Genomic DNA, 22,581 nt, shown 5'->3' with positions numbered 1-22,581 from the left:
TAGAAACTTTTTTTCCAGGAATCCCCAGTGACCCTATCAGGATCTCACAAGAATTTTGTACCAGGCAAACACAGTTACCACACATTCGTAGGAGTTAACAAAAATAAATATGAGAAGAGAGACAGGACAATAGACACGGAGGAAATCCAGAGAACCATAAGGCATACTTTAAAAGTGAGTAATGCACAAAAATGGAAAATCTAAAACAAGTTTATAATTTTCTAGATATTTACCATTTGAAGCACAGGTAAAATCAAGGAACTTTTGAGTGGTAGTCTAAAAACCTAACACAGTAGAAACCTCCTAAAATATATACAATTATGAATACAGTGTAAATGGAATTGCCAAATAATGGGAAATACTGAAACCTAAATGTCCATCTCTTGTAACCAAATGAAGCTCCCATTAACAGTCTTAGGTTACCACTCTTGGGCATATACCCAAAGAATGCACACTCATACCACAGGACACTTGCTCAACTGTATTCATAGAAGCATTATTTGCAATAGCTAGAACCTGGAAACTACCTAGATGTCTCTCAAACTAAGAATGGATAAAGAAAATGTGGTACATGTACACAATGGAGTACTACTCAGAGGTCAAAATAATGGACATCTTGAAATTTTCATGCAGATGGATAGAACTAGGAAAAAACATCCTGAGTGAGGTAATCCAGACACAGATACACAAACATGGTGTGTATTCACTCATAAGTCGATGTTAGGCATAAAGCAAAATATAACCAGCCTATAGTCCATGATCCCAGAGAACCTAGGTAACAAGGGTTACATCTGATTGGGACTTTTCCCAAAAGGGGTCCTTGGGAATGCCCAAAGAACCCAGACTGTTGACAAGATTATCAGTTGTTCTTCATAGACTGATTAAAGTTCCCACAGTTGAAGACAACATCTACACAACTCATCAAATATCAAGACTTTTCCTTTTTAAAAATATTTTATAATGCACACACACATACACACACATATTTATGCTGTACAGGTCCTTGTTGCTTCTGTTATGGCTTTTAGTTATGTGTTTTTTATGGGATTCCTGAGTGTGTGAATGAATGACTCTATTTCATTGGTTCTCATCCAGAGAGTCACGACCTCATTGGAGGTTGAATAGCCGTTTCACAGTGATTTCCTAGACCACCATAAAACACAGATATTTATGTTATGATTCATAACAGTAGCAAAGTTGCAGTTATAAAATAGCAACAAAAATAATTTTATGTTTGGGGTCACCACAACTTAAGGAACTGGAGTAAAAGGTTGTAGCATTAGGAAGGCTGAGAAGCACTGGTAGATGCCATTTTTGTGCCTTCTCTTGGGCTCTTTTTCTGCTGTTTCTGTTTTGTTTTGTACTATTCTGTTGTGTTAGTTTTTGGGTTTTTTATAAAATGAAATTATATATTGCATTATATTTTATTATCATCCCTTAGAATTCTGTTTGCTTTCTAATGAGAGACAAAGAAGAGGTGGTTCAGAGTGAGAGGAGCTGTCAGGAGGAAGAGGGGTTAGTAGAGGGAGGGAGACTTTAATCAGGATACAATATGTGAGAGAAAAAAAAAAGGCCCTTTCAGTAAGGGGGAAAGAGAAGAAATTACAATTTTCAATATCTTGTAGATCACCCATCACAATCCTTTATTCTAAATAAGTTATTTGTACAAAACTAATAAATATGTTTCTGAGTTCTATGTTCGCTTTTCTAGTCCACTCTCCAGTACTGTGTTACATTAAAGTTGTACAAAGTTTTCTTTCTTTCTTTCTTTCTTTCTTTCTTTCTTTCTTTCTTTTTGTTTTTTTGAGACAGGTTTCCTGGTGTAAGAGTTCTAGCTGTCCTGGAACTAGCTATTGTAGACCAGGGTGGCCTCAAACTCACAGGGATTCATCTGCCTCATTCTCCTGAGTGCTGGAATTAAAGGCGTGTGCCACCACCACCCAGCATACAAAGTTTTCTTATCAGAGAGTAAGTACTGTTCTATTTACAGTTCCTTAAAATTTTTTCTGACATAAATGATTGATCCATGATTTTCTTGTTTGCTATATTTTGTCAGTATAATCTGCCTATTGTCTATTATACTTTATATCTAACTATTATTATTATTATTAAAACACTACTAATTCTTATTGGATGATTTATAATCAGTATACAAAGGGGAAATTGAATAGAAATCACTTGTGAAGAAAGGAGGGATGCAGATAGAGATAGGCATGGGAACAGAAGGAGTAGGTGTGGGGAGGGTAGAGGGAGAGAGTACTGGGAAAAACTGCCATCAGGGGCATCACTGTGATGAGCTAGAAACTTAATGCAATGGGAACTCACAGAAATTTATAATGATAGCTCTAGCTAATACTCCTAGCAATGGAAGATATGGAGCCTGAACCAGTCATCTCCTATAACCAGGCAAGACTTCCAGTGAAGGGATTGGGAACCCATAGCAGAGAAATTATGCAAGTGGCCAGTCAAAAACTGGTCCAGATTGAGATCCATACCATGAGAGGAGGGAGCTTATCCCTGACACTGCTTAGAAGGCCAGGACCTAGAGGCTATACAGCCCAGAGACCTAGAATAGAATTCAACATGATGGACAAAACAAAACAAGTCAATGAACAGATTACTAATGATATTCTACTCTTGTCATAGATTGTTGCCTAGCTCAGTTGTCTTCAGAGAAGTTTCATCCAGAAACAGATGGAAGCAGATGCAGACACTCATAGCCAAAACTTAGGCAGAACTTGGGGAATCCTGTTGAAGAAAGGAAGGAAGGACTGTGGGGGAATCCAGAGGGGCCAAGGATACAAGAAAGCCCACAGAATCTACTAACCTCAGCTCATAGGGACTCAGAGAGACTAAACCTCTAACCAGCAAGCTTGAATTGGACTGACCTAGGCCCTCTGCATGTACGTACGTTACAGTTGTGTAGCTTGGTCTTCTTGTGGGACTCCTAACAGTGGGAGCACGGGATGTCTCTGACTGTGTTGTCTGCTTTTGGGGCCTCCTTTTTCCTACTGGGTTGCCTTGTTCAACCTTAATACAAAAGGAGGCAACCACAACTTGATATTCCACAATTGGCTGATATACATGGAAAGCCTGCCCTTTTCTGAAGAGAAAGGAGAAGTGGATGGGGTAGGGAAGGTTGGGGAGGGACTGCTTGGTGAGAATGGAGGGAAGGGTATCTGTGATTGGCATGGCAAAAAATAATTAATAAATAAAAAATGATCCATTTTGATATTTTAATTAAATCTAAAGCTAAACTTAACCAAAAATAAATAAATATTATTTTCTTTGTAGTTTATTTATATTTGCCTTTATTATAAGTTTCACACAGTTATGTTTTCTTTTTTGTAGTGTTTTAAATATAGTTATAATTTTATAGCATATATTCTTCCCAACATTTTCAGAATTTTACCTGGAGTGTTTATTTCCACAGAAATAAGTGCATAGTCATTCTTCACCAATAATTACAAATTTTCAAATTAAATTCAAAACAGTACTTCTCTGAAACACGGAAGAAGGTAAATATTATCCTGTGCTAGTTATCCAACAGATTTAGAAACTTCTTCTATAGCTCAAAACAATAGCTAAATAAACAAATATTTATCTGCGAAAATGCTAATATATGTCCACCTAACTCAATTCGATAAACAACTTCATTCTGCTGTTTTATCAGTATTCCTTTAAGGTTTAGTTTCTCTAAAATATTCCCCTATTGACTGTAGAGAAGATTCAGCAGCAGAGTTCACATTGTTTTTGCAAAGGACCCAAGTTTGAACACCAGCATTCATATCAGGCTATTCAGAACCATCTGGAACTCTGGCTCCGGGGGTATCTGACACCTTTGGCATCTAAAGGCAATTGCACTCATGTGTATACATGCCCACCCATACAGTCCACCTCCAAACACAGAAAACATTTTTCAAAACTCTTAAATAGTAATCCCTCAAATAATTAATACAGAAGATGTCCTCTTTGCTGAACATGCAGTCATTGAGTCTTTGATTCTCAATTTTTTAAACCTCTTTTTCCTGTAAGAGGAACATGTGGAGGGATCCTTACACATGTTTGTATTATTACTAAGGCAGATTATTGAGTCATAAAAGAATGTGTTCTATTATTATCTTTTTATTACATAGCAAAATATATGCTAAATTGTTGACATGTGGTTTGACCTCCAATAAATGAAACTTCATATAATTTGTACCTCAAAGGCATAGGAGAACTGAGAAGCTGATGTGCATTTTTGGGGAAAAGTAAAAAGGAAGGAATTAGTCTATAATCACAATTTTTTGACTCAAGCCTACTTGGACAGAATTCATTTGTAATCTTCATCTTGAATAAAATTGCATGAGCTAGGATGAATTTTTAAGCTATTTAAAAGCAGCATCCTTTTGAAGCAACATTAAGTGACTGGAAATAAATAAAGGCTGGGGAAATGGCTCAGGTGAAAAATGCTTGCTTAGCATCTGTGAGGACCTGATTTGGATTGGCAGGACTCATAAAACCTTATGCAATAGCTTAAGTCTGTGCCTAAGGTTCCTACAGCATGAAGGGAGGCAGGGGGAGGAGAAAAGAGTCATTTTAAAGTCATGGGGAAACTAGCCTGATGAATGAGAAGACCCCTTGTAACAACAAAAATGGATGGTAAGTACTGATACTGAAAATATGTGCAGTTATGCATATACATGCATTTAAAAGAGCCATTCCTAAACCACACATATTAAATGTCTATTACTGTTAGTCATACAGATCCTGACCCTACTATTAGCTGTACAGTGGTGGGAAAAGCAAGGGGAACAAGGGTTTTAACATCACTTAAATTTGTTCTCATTCTGGCAGTGAGCTGACTCAGCAGATAAAGATGCCTGTTGTTTAACCTGTCAGCCTAAACTTAATCTGAGTCCGGTATGGTAGAATGAGATAACCTACTTCTGCAAGTTGTACTCTGACTTCCATATGTGCTTACCCACTCCAACACCCTCGTACCCTCTTACCTATCCACCCTATATAACTGAGCGTGGACATAAAATAACAAAAATGTAATGTTTATCAAGTTTATTTATACTAAGATTTTATTATAGACCCCAGTTCAAAACAACAATATATCTGAGATAAACATACTTCTTATGCAGTTTTTTATGCATTCCAGAACAGGATTTTAAATTTTAGAACTGATGAAAACTTATAAAATTAAAATAAAATATTAGTCAAAGTTAACATATTCTGGCAGATGTGTGATTAAAAATATTTTTAATTCAGCTTTGTGACGTATAAAGTGTAGATATGCTCAGCACTCAGCACAATACTAATCCTGGGGAAAAGATGTGTTTCTAACCAAGAACTCAAGCCACACACTATAGTTTCAAAATAATGGCAAGATAAACAAATAGAGAAATCTAATAATGCACTTAGCAATCTCTTTGTTAAAACTGACCTAATAAAAAATGTCAGCCAAACAAGAAACTAAATCATTCTCAAAATAAAATCAAAATGTTTCTATCCAAAAATCTTGCTTATATATCAATTTAACACTTCACACATTTTTGATTCTTTTAAAAATAAGGAATAAGAAATTTCTGTCACATTTTACAAATTCAACAAAATTTAAAGTGGTTTTTAGTATGTTCTAGTGTTAGTAGAGACATAGCTTTTAAGAGTTGGATAACTGTCAGAAATCTAAACCTGCAGGCAGAATGCTTGAAAATATTATAAGTAAAAATAGTGGATAAAAGTTTGATTATTGAGCACAAGACTGCTGTAGTAAGAATTTTCATTTTCTTTTTAGAAATCTATATATTTGAGGTGTTGGAGAGACTGCTCAGCAGTGATGAAGGCTTATGGAAGGGTCTTCTGTTTTGTGTTGATTTCATTGGTTAATAAAGAAACTATGTTGGCCATTTAATAGGCCAGCCCTTAGGTGGGTGGAGTAGACAGAACAGAATGCTGGGAGGAAGAGGGAAGTGAGGCAATCGTCATGCCTCTTCTCTCTGGGTCAGATGCCATGGATCCAGCTACCAGGTCAGACATGCTGAATCTTTCCCGGTAAGCCACCACCTCATGGTGTTACACACATTAATAGAAATGAGTTAATCAAGGTGTGAGAATTAGCCATTAAGAGGCTGGAACTAATGGCCCAGGCAGTGTTTAAAAGAATACAATTTGTGTGTTGTTATTTCGTGGCATAAGCTAGCCAGGTGGCTGGGAGCAAGGCAGCAGGATCGCAGCCTGCTGTTCCTTCTACAGCTGCTCTTCTAGAGAACTAGAGGTGGTTCCCAGCACACATACTGGGTTGCATACAAACTGTTATTAACTCTAGCACCAGGTAGCCCAGAACCCTTTTCTGGCCTCTATGATACTATACTCACATCGACAAATACACACAGTAATAAATTAATGATAATAGGAAAACCCACGGCTATGTGACTAATAGTCTACAGAGGAGATCTCACTACTGTGGTTTAGTGTCGACATGGAACGATACTGCAATGTAAATATTTATCTTTGTGCCATAGACAAATGCTGTTCTTGTTCTTAGAGAAGGTTGCTAATGATCAGCACTAAGTGCAGAGATCAATGACTGTTGGAGACAGTTTATATGTTTATAGTGGGGACAAAGTGCTCAGCCTAAACAGGGCATTGATAACACTCACTCCAAGGTAAAGGAAAAATTGCAAAAGAATTAGCAGAAAGAATGTAAGAGCCAACAAATAGACAGAGTGATGAGAGATTTGATCTACAGGGCACGGTGCAGTCATAGCCAACAATCCCATAGTGACTGACAATAGCTACCATGCAGAGCCTTCCAGAATCTAGAAAAGTCAGCACACAATCATGGATAGGGAAAGGTTCATGTGGCCCTATAATTCCTTACCAAATTAATAGCAGTTGATTGATAGATTCTGAGGTAAGGGTACATAACTGAACAATTTCAATTATTTAGCAAAGGATGAGTCAACAATGTTCAAATGAGAGTTCAAACTAATGACCACATAGGGAACCTTTGACTAGAATCAAAGGATCACAACAGAAAAGAGAAAGGTATTAGTGTGAGAAAGGAGCAAGGGGGAAGGATGCAGGGATAATAGAGATGCGGGAGTTGAGAAGGGTGTAGTAAGGATAAGCAGACTGTATTATACACATAGAGACTTGTGAAAGAATACATTCAATCAACTAAATATGAAGTTTTGATAGACGGAATTCTTACTATTTCTTGAAACACATATCATATTTGTTCTTGGTGTGGAGAGAGTTTGAACACAATTATATTAAGGCCAGGGAGCATATTTCTTAGAAAAATTCTTGGATGAAAATGAAAGCCAAACACCTGCCACAGAATGAAAGGGTCCAGGTGAAGTGCTGAAGATTGACATTTCCAGAGTGCGAAATCTGAGCGTATTTCTCAGCTGTCTGTCATGTTAAGGAATCAGGAAATGAGATTCAATGTAATGTTGCTGATCTAAAAGGGGGGAGTTGAGTTTCCTATCTTATGGACACAGACCTACCTTTAATATCTGAAGATTCCACGTTGAACAGCTTAGAAAATGCATTCACGTATTTGACAAAGCTTTACGATTTAAAGGCACTTTTGTTCTCCATAGGTGAGAAACTGAGAATATTGTTAGTATTATAAAGTTCACATGTTATTAATTTATAGATGTGAAATTCTAAAAGTAAGGGAAACTACATACTTATTTTTTTCCTCATAATGCAAACAACTACAATTAACTGTTCTGGACTGGATCAACTGTAAGATTTATTCTAAATAAGAATCAGTAATATGGTCATATGAAGCAAGGCATGGTTTGTGATTTTTCTAGATTAACATGTTACTCTCTTTTGTGATACACCTGGAAATATATAATTTTTTCTGGCTCAGAAAGATTTCACAAAATTTACAATTTTATTTATTATGATAAATTCAAGAAATACAGGGAAAACCAGCAAAAAGAGAGGTCCGTGGCTGAACATGAATGTTGACAATACAATCAGTGGTGAGCCAGGTTTTATAGTCTATATTTGCCTTGTCAGATTGATTCATCAAATCCTAATTTCCACATACTTTAGGACGGCTGGACATACTTTGCTTGCCTGATTTTATTCACAGAGCAAATCACACACTTGAGATTATGGGGTACTAATATTGTAGCAGACCAGACATGGGTAATATTATCAAGACAATGTTAGCAGACTTATTAACATTACTTATTTTACAAATCGTGTAATAAATGTCTCCCTTCCCAAAGGAGAACATCAAGGTCTTTTACACTTAAGAAGCATGTGGTTTGCACGTTGACATACCATTTTATTTTAACCCCTCTATGATAGGATTTGTTGATAGGAATTTTTTTTTCAATGAAAACGTAGACAGAGGTAAGTTGAGTAAATGGAATGCTATAGTCAGTATTTAACCTTAGATGTTTCTGTGGTATTGAATCTATTTATGTTACCTTAACTTTAAGAAATATTACAAGATACAGGTATAAAATATGAGACAGAAAATAAATAGACAAGAGGAAGGGAGATAGATAGATAGATAGATAGATAGATAGATAGACAGACAGATAGAGAGAGAGAGAGAGATGATAGAGAATATTGAACAGTGACTCCACCAAACTCATGTTTACCTAGAACCTCAGCCTGTGAACTGACATAGAAATGCCGGCTTTAAACATATACTTCCGAGGGAATCTCAGAATTGCGTCTTTCTATATCTACTGTGGCTATACTCATCCCAGGCTGTGATTCAAATCCTGTTTTGTTTGCTAGGCTAAGGGGTAAGTTGGAAATTTATCCTTAGAATTGAAAAGAATGGTATACAACACAGGTCATTGAGGATTGGAACAACAGTGTTGTTAGCTACATAATGAGAGAGCCACTGGACATGGCAAGAAGCAGGCTTGACTCTCCCTATCATGTGTAGAGGGTGACCCTGCTAATAAATTTGCCTCACATGTCTGACCCTTATAATTAAAAGAGACTGAATATTTATTTATTTATTTATTTATTTATTTATTTATTTATTTATATTTGTAAAACACTCAGTTTGTGATAATTTATTATGGTAGCCCTAGGAACTAGGGAATTAATGCATCATAGAAATCATTTTACTCGACATTATTTAGGGATTGTTGTGAATACAGTTAGTGAAAAACAATACGGGGCTCCAGTTTAAAATGAGACTAATGTGTTGTTTGTACAAAGTTATGAGTAGATTATCCATTTGGATAATTCTTGTCCACATACATGTATACCCATAAAATTCATCATCCAAAGGACCCCATCCCATAGATATAAAATGAGCATGGCCAAACCAGTTATGAAATCATAACACTGACTTAGTGATATGCAAAAATTGCTAAGTTATTTCTTAGGATCAATACTACTTTAAGAGCTGCTTGGCTAGGTAGATAGACAGGTAGGTTAAATATAATCAGAAAAGGGATTGCAGAGATAGCTCTGTGGTTAAGAGCACTTGTTGTGCTTGCAGAAGACCCAATATCTAAATCACAACTGACTGAACTCCAGTCCCAGGGCTTCCTATGCTCTCTTTGGACTTTCATAAGCACTATACACATGGTGCACATACATATAGGTAAAAACACACATATATGCATACACACAAACCACACATGCACACCACACAAACACATACAAAGATACACCACTCACATAAATACACACATACACACCTACATATATACCCAAACACACACCACACACACCACACATATAGAGACACACATACACACAACACACACGACACACACCACACATACAAACCATACACACACAACACAAGCACAAACCACATACATGCATATCATATACACATATATGCACATAAACACACACCATACACACATCACACCATACACAGGACACACACAAACACACATACCACAATACACATACCACATACATACACACAAAAGATAAATATAAACGATTTAAAAAGACATGATAAAACTAAAATAATAATTTTGCTTATCTGCTCTATTTTATTTTCATGTGCATATGTTTTATATATATGTGTATATATATTATATGTTATCTAGGAATATATTTCTGTAGGTTAACTTTTATTTAGTAGTAACTTGATTGGAGTTTAGACTTTATTTTAAGGTAAAGTATGGTGACACCCAAAAACACACAGAGGACTAAAAGATTTTAAAAGCTTAGCTTATCCCTGTGAAATATTTCTCATCTTATTAATTTTTACTCTCTGATAACTTCCACCAATTCCAGGTAATAAAATAGTTACAGTGGGCTATTAAGCTATCTCCGTGGCTAGAGATTCTTGAAGCCAGATCTGACAACCTGATCTCTATCCCCAAAATACACATCAATATAGAAGTGACTCCTGTGTGTGTCATGTGACCTTCACATGTACTCTGTGCCACACATGTGTCTCTGGGATTTGTTGCTATGAAAAGACACTATGACTACAACAATTCATTTTTTTCTTTTCTTTCTTTTTGTATTAATAAACAAAATAGTTAGAAACAAAATACAACAACCTTAAGTGCAGGGCAGCAGCTAAATCAAACTGCTGCTGTAAATAAAGGACATTCCTAAGGTGCAAGCTGCCTCAGAGTGAGGCACGTGACTGTGAATGTGTGTGCATGTGAGTGTGTGTGCGTGTGTGTGCATATGTGTAAGTGTGTGGGTGTGTGTGCATGTTAGTGTAAGCGTGTGTGTGCATGTGTGCATATGTGTGAGTGTACGTGTGTGAGTGTGTATGTGTGAGTGTGAGTGTGCGTGTGCGTGTGTGTATGTGTGTGTGACTGTGTGTGTGCAAGAACCAAGACGAGTTAGAGACATGGAAACTACTATGGGGCAGAAAGCTTTTCACTGCGCAATCCCCAACACTCTGTACTTTTTCTCGTCTTTGTATTCTCTGTCATTTTTTTTTCCAGTTGAACTTGTCACAACCCTAAAGCTCTTCTTCCTTTTTTTCAGCTTCTCATCATTCTCAGACTTTCTAGAAATGGAAGAACCATGAAAACCAAATATCTGTTCTGTTTCCGTTAGTTTATCCTTGTTAACCGTAGGCTTGGAGTCAGATGACAGACCTTTAGATGGAACTGAGGAAATTCTAAACCTAGCTTCCAGAATTGCCTTCTTAAAAGCTTAAAGGTACATTGAGGCCTTTACCTCTCTTCTGCATTCTTTCGGTCCGAGATAGTCTAGATGTAATTTTCCCTACCTTCTTTTTTGATGGCACGTCAACAACCTTTTCAAGAGGATCTACTTCTTTAACAGGCAGTTCTATGGGCTTTGGTTCTTCTTGCTCTGTTTCTTCTCCCAGAACATCAGCTTTATTTGCTTCCTCTTCGGCATGTTCTTCAAAATATGCCTGGAGTCGACTGATAAGATCTTGTTTTATTCCCTTGGTCTCTAAACCATGAGCAAGACATTCTTGCTTTGGTTCCTTAAGCCTTAACTTGTGAAGCCCCACTGTCTCTTTGTGCCTTCACAGAAACTCTTATACAGGAAAACATTTAATTGGTGTAGGCTTACAGTTTCAGAGGCTTAGTCCATTATCATTGTTGTCATGGCGAGGAGCATGTCAGCATGCAGACAGACAGTGTTGGAGAAGTTGCTGGGAGTTCTACATCTTGATCGACAGGCAGCTGGAGGTTGTGTGCCACAAACGCATGCTTGAGCGACTCACTTCCTCCAAGGCCACAAGGCCAAATCTCCTAATAAAAGCACTCCTTATGGGCCACATATTCAAACAGATGAGTCTATGGGAGCCATTCCTATTCAAACAACTGCATTATGTGACCACAAGTACACACATACAAACACATTAATTAATTGTTTAATTAAACATTCAAAAAATAGACATTTCTCTTCTTTCAGCTGGTCTTGCAATTTTCTCCAATGTTTTCAATAGTATTTCATTTTAATATTCAAAAGTAGTTCCAAATATATTTTATAGTTCCTTATCAAGCTAATATGTGTTATTTTTATTTGTTTGCCTGTTTTCATGTATCCCAGGTTATCCTCTAACTCCATGTGTAGCTGAAAATGACCTTGAATTTCTGTCCTTCCAGTGGTTGTAAAAGTGAGTCACTCCTGGTGGTTTATGTTCTCTTACAGATCAAACCCTAGGAATCACCCATGCTAGGCAAATATTCTACTGTCTCAACTATAGTCAAGGCTTTTTACTAATGCTTTAATTCAGCACAAAACCCTTTTTATTATTTCATTTTCCCTCTGTTAACTGACTAATTATCTTTTCATTTGCATTGTTTACTATAGAGATGATACTAATTTTCTTGAGCTATCTTGTTACAGTTATATTAGTTTTACTTCTTATCTTATTATTATAGATTCTTGAATATTGAAATTTGGTAACCTGCTTGTACTATGCATTATTGTTTTAATTAATTTAGTCCAAGAAATATTAAAAATTTTCTTATGTTAATTTATTATGTTGCTCTAGGAAACTAACACATCACTGAAAAATTTTATTCCATGCAATTCTACTATTATCATTGTTTTATTCAGTGAGCATGCATTTGTATTTATATGTCTTCTAACTCTTTTCATTTTATCTTGTAATTTTATGATATTTTCTAGAATAATTCTCATTCTTTTTGTCACTTTTAAGTGGTTTCAGTTAATAATGTTTCTATACTGACCTTTCTGAGAAAGTTGTATAAACTGCATACTTATTTTACATTATTATTTGAAAGATATAGTTGCTGGGTACAAAACTCCAAGCTGAAAATATTTTCTTTAATTAGCTGACATATGTAATGCAGTCATAAACATCTTAGTAATTACTGAGAAATCATTTTAAATTCATGAATATTTTTAAAACATTTGAAAAGCTTTAACTTTTCTAGTCTCTATAAAATTGCTTGTGTAGTATTGAATATTTGGAAATTTCATTAAATTAGTTTTATTTCTCGACAATTTTATTATGCTTTGCTTAAGTATACATCAAGTCCAACTGAAAAACAGTAATTCCGGGTACAAGACAAAAAAAACCTGTTTGTGCTAATTCTATTTAGAAAGGTATAATAAAAAGTTATAATTTAAATAAGATAAAGAATGATATAAAATGAATCTTGCAGTAATACACAAGTAATTTTTATGACAGGATAAAACTGTTAGGATGCTTTTTAAGAAGAAAGGTTATTAAATAACCTTAACCTTTAGATATATAGATAGATGTTATAATTTGTGACTTCGAAAAAAGCCAAGGATGTCAATGTATTAAAGTAATGAACACAGTTAATGCTTCTATAAATAAGATGAGGTTACTTCTGAAGGATTTTCATATAGAAAATATGCTGAAGGAAATGGAGATACTGATGGTAGCATCTATGGTATAACATGAAAGTATAACACTACTCGACATGGGACAAAGGACCAAAGATTTAGAAGTCAGTGGGATACACAGGGTGAAGTAATAAGGGCAGCGGGGCTGCGTCCCCAGCACCCCGGCTGCCTGCTCGGCGGCTAGCTTATGCCCCGAAATAATTACACGGACACTGTATTCTTTTAAACACTGCTTGGCCCTTTATCTTCTAGGCTAATTCTCACATATTAATTTAGCCCATTTCTAATCATCTGTGTGTAGCACCCCAAGGTGCACTTACCGGGGAGATTCTAGCCTAGTCCATCCTGGGTCGGAGCTTCATCCTGGGAGCAGGGCATGGCGTCTCTCTCACAGAGAGAGGACTACTGAACTTGCCTAAGGTGAGATGATCTTTCAGGGTTCCTGATTAATGAAAGAGTCTGCGAGACATTCTGCAGGACACAACAGATAGTGACTGAACTGACTTTGAATTTTCCTGCTTTATGGAAATGTCTGCTGGATACCATGGGCCTGAAGGCATGAAGATGGATGCCCCAACGGTACAGAGGAACTTTGGGTGACTGTCCAGGCAGCGAGATGTCGCTGTCATTTCTAGAGTTTTAAAAGTTGCTTTTTTCTTGTTTGCTTAGATAGTATTGTATCTTTCTGGAGTCTTTGATGGAGTTAAGAATAGTTAGTTATAGTTATAGTTTTCCTTAGTTATGATAAAGATTATTGTAACTTTTACTTGATAACTGTTTTGTTATATGTAATTTTGCTATGTTAAAGCCTTTTTTTTGTTTAAACCGAAAAAGGGGAAATGATGGAGGAAGGTCATTGGCTAATAAAGGCACTGCCCTGGCCCATTTTATTGGTTAGAGGATAGGTGGGAGGAGTAAACAGAACAGAACGCTGGGAGGAAGAGGAAGTGAGGTCAGCCGCCACAGCTCTCCTCTCAGGAGCAGACACCAGAGAGAGACGCCATGCCCTGCTCCCGGGATGAAGCTCCGACCCAGGATGGACTAGGCTAGAATCTCCCCGGTAAGCGCACCTTGGGGTGCTACACACAGATGATTAGAAATGGGCTAAATTAATATGTGAGAATTAGCCTAGAAGATAAAGGGCCAAGCAGTGTTTAAAAGAATACAGTGTCCGTGTAATTATTTCGGGGCATAAGCTAGCCGCCGAGCAGGCAGCCGGGGTGCTGGGGACGCAGCCCCGCTGCCCTTATTACTTCAACAGGGTAATTATATGTAACTGGAAGCACACAAAAAGTAGCTAAGTTTATTTATGAGAAAAAATGTTAACGATTTCCAATATAAGGTTGAATAATATAAAAGAGTTTGGAACGGCGAAAAGAATGGAGAGAGGGTGTTTAGAGCTGAGCATCATGAACATGTGTAATGATGTTTTGCACAGAAGAATTCAGGGATTTGAAAGCAGCATTAAACTCCAAGAATCCTGACCCTATGTATGATATGAAGTGTATGTTAAGAGAAAAAGAGGTTAAAAATAATTAAAAGTATTGTTTAAAATTTTTACACATGTATGTAAGGCATTCTAATTCTCCCACCCTCTACTCATTTGTCCATCTCCCACTTCTGTTAACCTGCCTCAGTGTAAAGAACCCTCACCCACGTCTCTGCCTTTTGCTTTGTTTTGTGATTCACTGCAGTTTACCAAAGCTTTTTGTGTGGCTGTGGACACAGAGTTATCTAGTGGAGATGGGTAGGCACTTAAGATACTGACTGACTCACTCTTCTCTAGAATCTTTTATTTCCAATAGCTCAGTAAATACAGGTAGAGTCCCAATAATCCCTCCTTATCTAGGTCTGGATGTTGATAAATTCAGTATTATATAAGCCTGATGTAATATTTGTGAGTTCATAATTGTGGTTGCTGTGTTATACCCAGAAGATAGCATTCTCCTGTCCTGTTCCTTGCTTAACAGCTTTTATATTCTTTCTGTATTTTCTTTCATGAAGTTACCTGAGTCTTATAAAGGGTGTTATAATTTTTCTGTTTAGAGCTGAATTCTCAATAATCCACTTTCTTTACACATTATGTAGCCTGGACTCCCTGGATTACCATTGTCCATTATAGACAAGCTTCCCTAATTAAAGCTTAGAGTAGTTTATGTCTACAGACTTAAAATAGATTTCTAAAAGAAAGTTTGACACTGTGTCAATTTAGTTAAATCAATATATTAGGCTCCCATGTAGGGCTTATAACCTTCTTAGTCTTGGATTCTTGACTAGGTTGCAATATCAGTTTTAAAATTCCAACTGCAGAATTGACCTGGAAAACAATCAGAGAGAGGTTGGCTGTTCATTAACAGTGTGCCACTATTACTACAGTGGTCATACCTTGCATGGTAGGTTTGTATATAGTTTCTGTATTCATATCTAAGTTAGACTGCCATTGCCTTCTTTCTCTAGGCAGCCTTCACAGTACCTTCAGACACTGTGGAAGGGGACATCTGAGAGGAAGTTTCCAGCACAGTTTCAGCTTTCTTTTTTGCAACCAGGGTTATGGTATCTTCAGTAATATGGGATTTCATCTAGTTCTGTTGGGCAACTAACAGAGATGTAAATAGTTTCTACTCTTTTGGGTGTCTAGGGGACTTCCTTAGCCAACAGCATGTGGAGAAGTATTACATATCTGGCTTTGATATGTTTGTACTACAAGTTTGTGCAGATTAAAGAATTAGTACCTTTCAATTATTTAGTCACAATCACCATAGCCTTTCATAGTAAATAGAACAGCTTTCATCAAAATGACTAATTTGTTTGTCACAGAAATTTGGAAATGATGACCAATTATAGAAAAATGAATTTAAGACATGACTTCAAAATTTGTTAATGATTGAAAATCAGAAATATTGTTAAGTCATTGAAAAATTTAGTTATTTTTCTGAATATTTTAGAAGAGAGAAAATTCTTCAATCTCATACTCAGAGTGTAAAATAATTTATAGAGCTCATAATTTTAGAATACAATTAAAATGTGTTAAAGCATCATTAACTTGGGAAATGTTGCAGTTGAAACAGAATAGTATAGAAGAACCCATTTTTACACTTTCGCATCTTTATTTGGGTCCTTTTTCTTGCTTTTCTTTTTGAGACTAACCTAGCAGAAATTGAAACTAATTTTAAAAGAACTATTCTGACTTTTGTATTATTCTTCTAAATCCACTAGGGAACATCTGAGGAACCTTTGTAAAGCGTTGCTCTGAGAGTGAAATGCATGTCACATATAAATGATGCTCTGTGATGGTAATGCAACTCCAGAGTCTGGTATTTGGAAATAATAAAGTCTCCAGGGAAGAAAAAGTCTCTCCCTGATATTTTGAGAACTAGAATATCTCAAGGCCATAATATTGCTTGGCTAGTTAACCAATGATGTAAACTTATTCTAAAATACCCCTCTTAAGAGGAATGTAAGTTTTAACTCAAGTTATCCTCTAAATAAGAACATCAGCATATTTCATATAATACAGATGGCAATACTTATAGAACAAATAATTTCAAATTAGATGCAAAATTGTTATTCAGTGATAAAGTTAATTTCTAAAACTTGCTCATCATTAAAGTTTATATAATTTACATACATACATTATAATTACTGATCTTACATACTCATATTTATGGTATGTATTTAATCATCATGAATACAGCTTCATTACCCCATGCAGATATGCAAAAAGGAACAAACTCCATGAGATCATTGCTATATTTTTTTAGTTTTAAAACTATACATAAACTAGTGAATCAAAGAAACCAAAGCTGTTTTGTGCATTTAATAAAAATTTTTTATAGCTCTAAGAAAATCTTCCATAAAAATAAAGTGAATTTTGGTATTAAATATTAATTGGAGGTAATCCTAACTGATTCTACAGCTATTAAAAGATTAGAAGTTGCACACTAAAAATATCTGTCGATAACTTGTAGAAGTCAAGTAAAGAAATATCTTGAGTGATAAAAATTATTATGTTGCATTCAAGAAGAAACAGATATTCTGAGTGGCCACACAGCTATCAAATATCTAAGTTTGTGTTATAAATATTTATTAAAATACAGGCAAATCCACATGATTTTGTTGCTAAATATCATTTATTTATCTTGATATTGGGGTGTTCCTCTTGAGCCCAGGCTGATCTTCAGCTTGAAATATTACAGCATCAGCCTCCCAGATGTTGGGCTGTAGATATGTGACACAGTGTTCTATACAGTTTGTTTTTAAAAGAAATCTAAAAAATATGCTTCACAAACAGAAAAGCAATAAGGGGTTCTAAATTAAAATATGAGCATAACACTTTCTTAATTCCAAAGTCAGACTTTGCAAGTATGATGAAGTCTGTAACTTCTTAGCATAAACACAAAAATTCTCAACACATTAGCAAATCAAATGAGCATCTACAGGGAGTAACCACATATAGGTTGAAATAAAAGTGAAATAATTCCTACTAAAACTATCCTTTGGTTCTAGAGGGTCCTCTAAATTTTTCTCCAAAATTAAATAGGGGCATTAAAATATGCCAGTAGATACTTCTACAAAGAGAGATCTTTAATTTAATTAGAGATCTTTTAATAAAAGCTTGATTAAAGGCACCATTTAATTTAGTTAATATTTATTTTGACACAAGGATTTGCTGTGTAAATAAAGTGGCCCTGAAACCACCATCTTCCTGCCTCAGTCTTTCCACTGTGATTCTGTGATGTATGACCATGCTAAGTTTCAACCTAAAATTTAGATTATCCTTTGGGGAGTGAGTTGGTAAAGGCACCTCCTACAATCTGGGTGCTAGTTCCCACAAGAAATGAATGAAACATTAATGAATGAAGAAAAAGGCGATTGCTTGCTGTGTAGGAGGAGTTGAAGAGAGAAAATTGAAGGGAAAATGATGATATTATATTATCATCTCAAAGAAATAAATAATTAAAAACAACAAAATTATACCTGTCTTATGAATGTTCTATTGTTGTGAAGACACACCATGCTCATGAAAACATATAAAAGAAAACATTTAATTGGGGATTGCTTACAGTTTCAGAGGTATAGTCTCTTATCCTCATATTGGGGAGCATGACGGCATGTAGGCAAACTTGCTGGCTTGTTCTTATTCAGAACCACAGGCAGGAGGAAGAGATAGAGAGAACACTGGACCTTGCTTGTGCTTTTGGAACCTCAAAGTCCATCCTGAAGTGACACATTTCCTCCATCAAGGCCACAACTACTCTAACAAGGCCTCAGTTACTCCAGCAAGGCCACAACTACACCAACAGGCCATACCTCCAACAAGGCTGCACCTTCTCCAACAAAGCCACACCTACACCAACATTGCCATGCCTATTCCAACAAGACCACATCTTCTCCAACAAGGCTACAACTACACCAACAGGCAACACCTTCTCCAACAAGGTTATACCTCCTAACCCTTTCAAATAGTGTCACTCCCTGGTGAGTCTTTGCTGGGCACTTTTATTCAAACCACAACACCAAACTTTTAGAAAACAAATGAAAACCTTGAATCAAAAGGAAGTGAAATCGATTAAGATTCAGGCTATCTGACATGATTGACAGTTGCTAAGAACAAAAGGCAGAGGGATATCTAGGATGTATCTACAGAAATCACAATGCATTGAATGTATGTTTTCTACATGTGAAGTAATTTAATACACAAGAATAGAAAATAAAGACAATCTTGGATCTTAGGATTTTTATTTCAAGGAAAATGAAGATGAGTTTTTCTAATATGCATTTAATTTCATTTAATTAACAAATAACTTCATTCTACTTCATTCATATATGCTTTAGTAAAAAAAAAGTTTATTTCTTTTTTATTTCAAGACATTTCTCTCAAATCTCCCTGAGACTATTGATTCAGTTTCTAAGTTTTAGGGCAGAGGACAACTAAGAGGCCAGCCTTGCAGAGTATTACATGGTTTATAGCTGGTGTACGAGACATACTTTTTCCTATTGATGTCACTGCTGGTTGCCAGTACCATCTTTTAGAGAAAGAACTTGGAAATTAACTTTCTTTCTGCACAAAAGTAACAAGGTGCTTACTTTTGCAGCCTTCTTAGCTATGATGCTGCCTTATCTTTTTTTGCTGGATGGATACAGTTCTGAAGGATGGCTATGTGGTTTTTGGACTCTGGTTTTATAGAGACAAATTTTAAAACATTTTCCCCAGAAGGCACTATTTTGTACTTTCTCAGACAGAAATAAAATGACTTAGCAGAACGCTCATGGTGTATTGATATAAAATTGCAAAAGCATCTATTCTTTATTGCACTATTGGATAAAGATTCTTAATATTCGATATACTGGAGCCCTGGCCCAAAAAAATTCTAAGTACAGTTTTTAAAACCAGTTTCCAAAGCACAGCTGTCACATTTCCATTTATTTTAGGAGCTACCAACACAGGATAATGATACTGTGTGTTCTTAGCGAGGTTTCATTATTTTGCTTTATATCCATTTTAGTTGCAGCATATGGAATAGTAACAGTTACAGCAATTGTTGCTTTACTTGGATGCATAGGTAGTGATGTTGAAAATATTAGTTCTTATATATAAAAATAATAGCACTTATATAAACAAAATTACATCTAAGTGTCAATTAGGTTTTTTTTTTTAAGTGGTGCTTGGAATACTAAAGAAAAATCACTGGTGTTTGTGCAAAGAGTTTTAAGAAAGTGACTTGAAAAAAACTCTTTGATTCTTTGATCCTTGACCCATAGGAAGTATATATGGTCAGAGTAGTGTATGGAGATGGTGACTTCTGTGTTTTCATATATATACGAAAGAAAAAAACAATAATAGGGACATTTTATTGTATTCCTTTCTACATCCTAGCCCACTGTAGGTTTACTAATGTTAAAGTTTAATAACAAGAGAATTAAACTGACTTCCCATATAAGAAATTGGAGTGTAATTTAGCATTAAGTAAACTTCAACTGATTTTGAGATTATAATCCTGACAACAAATAGAAAATGTCAGAAATCATGCCCTCAAGCTTCAGCCAAAGACAAACAGCAACTACTTAGAGCATGCCCAAATAAGGCAGTTGCCTAATTATGGCATATCAGGTTTCTTTCGTGTTTGTCCTATAAAACCCTCTGTTCATATTGCCTGGATGGGCTTTCTGGTTTCTGGGCTTTCACTAATGCCTGAGTCACACTCTTGGCTCAGGTTCTACTAAATCCAATTAGTTCAGGGTTTTTTCTTTTAACATCAGAGTGTATGTAGAGTTAGTTAATGAAAATCTGCAGCTGTATAAAAATGAGATGAATTCCACGAAGAGCAGTGAGACATTTTCCAAGATTGCTGCACCAAAAAAGACATTTAAATGGTTAATCTCTAAGAGAAGGGGAAGCTTTTCAGAAAGCAGACAAGATCATAGTATTTTAAAATTAGTATGGCATTGAGTGTGAGTGTGTGCATGCATGTGTGTGTGTGTGTGTGTATGTGTACGTGTGTGTGTGTGTGAAGTATTAGCATGTGAATGGGCAGCAAACAAACTAGTTCTTTCCTCCTACCATGTAGTTTTAATTACTGTAACTCAAGACATTAGGCTTAGCACCAAGAGCCTTTCCCTACAGTGTTTTCTTCATTCAAGATCATAACTTCTGTCATAGACATATACACATGACCTGACCTGGTATTTCATCTTATACATAAAGCTCACCACATGTACCAAGACCTTTTTCCTACTACCTTTTTCTACTAGGTAGGCACAAATCACTAAAATTTTTATACCTCGCAGTAGCAGTGGGCAAGGAGCTCCAGAGTTGTCTGAAACACATATTCCAATAATCCTTGATGAGCAAATGATGCCTGCCAGCATATATAATTTAATTTGGAAATTTAGAAATACAGCTGTTTATTTCACTTTATTTTCAAGATAAATTAGAGCAGTCTATATTCTGAATCTACGAAAATCAATATGTGGTTAGAGAAATGGTAGCAGATGTACAGAAAGTTTAACTGTGATAAAAGCCCCTGGAGTGGTACTATGAGGTGAACTAATAACAATACTACATGACTCAGTTATCTGAAGAACATTGGTCTTAATTTCCTTTAAAAGAATGAAAGAGGCAGACCCAAGTGAGACGCCTACATGGGACCAGGCACAAGCAGGCAACCTCTTCTGAAGCAGGCTGTAGTCAGCAACCTCGACAAAAGCACGCCCAAGACAGTGACCTTCTCCAGAACAAGCCCAAGCCAGCAACTTATTTGGGAGTAGGCTGGAGCCAGCGACTTCCACTCGAATAAAACCAAGCAAGCAACTTCTATGGGAACAGAACCAAGCCAGCAACCTCTGTGTAACCAGGCCCAGGCCAGCAACCTCCATGGGAGCAGGCTTGAGCCAGGGACCTCTGTGGGTACAAGACAAAGCCAGTGACCTCCACTGGAACAGGCCTGAGTCAGAGAACTCCATTGGAGCATATCTGATCCAGCCACCTCTGTTGGAGCAGAACCAGGCCAGGGACCTCCGTGGGAGCAGTTATGAGATAGGGACATAGTTGGGAGCAGGTCCATGCCAGTGACCTCTGCCAGATCAGTCCCTAACTAAAGACCTCTGCAGGATCAGGCATGAGGCAGCAACCTCCTAGATTGCAAGCCTGAGCCAGAGACCTCTAAGGGAGCAGGCCTGAGCCAGCAACCTCTGTGGGAGCAGGCCTGAATGACCTCTTGGATTGCAGAGTGACTTCGAGTGTGACTGGAACTGTGGCCCCTGATTACACCACGAGGAGCAACCACCTGAGCCTTGGACCCACTAGCACCTGGAAGAGTGATCAACAGAGACACGGCACCAACTACATCAATCAGAGGAAAAGATTGGTAGGCAAGGTAAAAACACATAACACCACAAAGAAGAACGTGACACTAACAAAAACTAGTGACTCTAAACAGCAAAACTTGAACACTCCAATATAAATGAAACAGAAGAAAATGATGTAAAAATAACTTTAGGAGAATGTTTGAGGCCCTTAATGACAAATGAAAAATTCTCTCAAAGAAGAACTAATACTAATATTCCTCAAATTGTTACTAACAAAAGAAAAAGAAGAAACATTGGCAAATTCTTTTTATGAGGCTACAATTACTCTGTTAAACAAACCATACAAAGACATAACTAAGAAAGAAAATTACAGACCAATCTTGCTCATGAACATTGATTCCAAACTACTCAGTAATGACTCAATGACAAATTGAATTCAAGCGCAAATCCAAAAAATCATCCACGATGACCAAACCA

General features: G+C 36.4%; 1 pseudogene; it reads right to left on the bottom strand.

Annotated features, from left to right (window-relative positions):
* Nucleotides 1–10,848: 10,848 nt before the first annotated feature.
* The window catches only part of LOC121462239, a 52,204-nt pseudogene continuing 40,471 nt past the window's right edge, over nt 10,849–22,581 (bottom strand).

This window comes from Microtus oregoni, unplaced genomic scaffold (genome assembly GCF_018167655.1).
Source record: "Microtus oregoni isolate MIOR12 unplaced genomic scaffold, Mior012 000024F_ref0000369, whole genome shotgun sequence".
NCBI classification, from domain to species: Eukaryota; Metazoa; Chordata; class Mammalia; order Rodentia; family Cricetidae; genus Microtus; species Microtus oregoni.
Note: the sequence above shows the minus strand (reverse complement) of the source record. Positions and strands in the feature narration are given on the sequence as shown.